This window comes from Rhinopithecus bieti, unplaced genomic scaffold (genome assembly GCF_001698545.2).
Source record: "Rhinopithecus bieti isolate Rb0 unplaced genomic scaffold, ASM169854v2 scaffold_1012, whole genome shotgun sequence".
Taxonomy (NCBI): domain Eukaryota; kingdom Metazoa; phylum Chordata; class Mammalia; order Primates; family Cercopithecidae; genus Rhinopithecus; species Rhinopithecus bieti.
In genome coordinates, this window is record NW_016803312.1 from 466,411 (window position 1) to 468,205 (window position 1,795).

The 1,795-nt window shown below is 42.3% G+C and overlaps 1 protein-coding gene across 3 annotated transcripts in view; it reads left to right on the forward strand.

The window, feature by feature from the left end:
• Window positions 1-1,795, forward strand: part of ITGA8 (integrin subunit alpha 8) — a 221,473-nt gene that overhangs the window by 171,064 nt on the left and 48,614 nt on the right. The window lies entirely within an intron of this gene.

The window sequence follows — 1,795 nt, forward strand, 5'->3', positions numbered from 1 at the left end:
CTTCCTTCCTTCCTTCCTTCCTTCCTTCCTTCCTTCCTCTCTCTCTCTTTCTTTCTTTCGAAAAGACGTTTAATTGACTCAGACTTCCACAGGCTGTACAGGAAGCAGGACTGGGAGGCCTCAGGAAACTTACAAGCACGGGGAAAGGGTGAAGGAAAAGCAAAAACCTTCTTCGCATGGCAGACAGGGAGACAGAGAGCAAAGGGAGAATTGCAAATCCTCTCTTAAACTTTAATTTTTCAGTTATGTAAATTAAGCCTATGGGTTTCCATTCTACAGACGAGAAAATTGGGGATTCAATTTCTTGAGCACTGATTTCCTTTCTTCAGTGATAGCTACTTTGAATTATTTCAGTGTCATAACTGGCTGGAGCAGTTCTAGTCCTCAAAGCATCCTTGAACGTTGTCATAAAAAATGGCTGCTTGTATTTATTTATGTCATAACATTTTATTTTGAATTCAGCAGGTCCGGTGGCTAATGAATTTAGTCACTACCAACACTATCTTTTAAATGGCTTGCAATATATCATTGGCTTATAATTGGATTTAGGATTAAGAGCGTTTAGGTTAAGAACACGTAGAAGGGCACACCATGGAGCATTTTAGACGGTGATTCCAAAAGCTATTAGTACTGTCTGTGATGAGTTCATTTACTGTGTCATTCACATGTTTGCTCAACAGATGAGCTGGTATTATGCTACATGTTGAGAAAACAATACTGAGAAACCAAAACATGCTACCTAACCTAATGGGCTGTCAGGACTGCAGCCAGGGAGGGAAGGAGGATGCTCCTTTAGGCCAGTGCACTGTGGCACCTGGACAAGTCTAGGAGCTATTCAAAGTTTCTGGGATGAAGCCACTCTGGAGAGGGTCGGCAGCATAGGTAGGTTAGGTGTCTGAAGGCTTTCAACACAGCCAGGACTGTGACTGCTGCCCCTGTAGAAAGAACTCTATCACCCTCCTTGGTTCAGGCTTTTCCAGTTCTACCTCCACCTTCCCTTTCTTATTACTCATTTGCCCTGAGGCCTTCTGCCAAGGGTTTTTCTCTCTCTCTATTTTTTTTTTTTTTTTTGAGATCAAGTCTCACTCTTGTCTCCCAGGCTGGAGTGCAGTGGCATGATCTCGACTCACTGCAACCTCCACCTCCCGAGTTCAAGCATTCAAGCGATTCTCCTGCCTCAGTCTCCTGAGTAGCTGGGATTACAAGTGCCTGCCACCACGCCTGGATAATTTTTTTTTGTATTTTTAGTGGAGACAGGTTCCATCATGTTGGTCAGGCGGGTCTGGAACTCCTGACTTCAGGTGATCCATCCACCTTAACCTCGCAAAGTGCTGGGATTATAGGCTGAGCCACAACGCCCAGCCATGTCTCTCTCTTTGGCTTGCTTCTTTGGATGGACAACCCTGGACTTATCACTGTGGCCTTTGATTCAGTATCACCACAAATCACTACATCTTGGACTGAGCTTCTGAACTGCAGCTTTGGGGCAAGAAGTACCTCCTTGGTCTGTCTCCCCCATACCAGACCCAGTGTTCCCAGCCTGTCCCTGCTCTAAGCACGGAATGTTTGTTTTCTTGTTTTATCTTTATTATATATATGTATATTTTAATTTTTATGGTTATGTAGTAGGTGTATATATTTATAGGGTTTATGAGATATTTTGATATAGGTATACAATGTGTAATGATCACATCAGGGTAAATGAGGTACCAGCACTTCAAGCATTCATTTCTTTGTGTTACAAATGTTCCAATTATGCTCTTTTAGTTATTTTTTTTTTTTTTTTTTTTTTTTT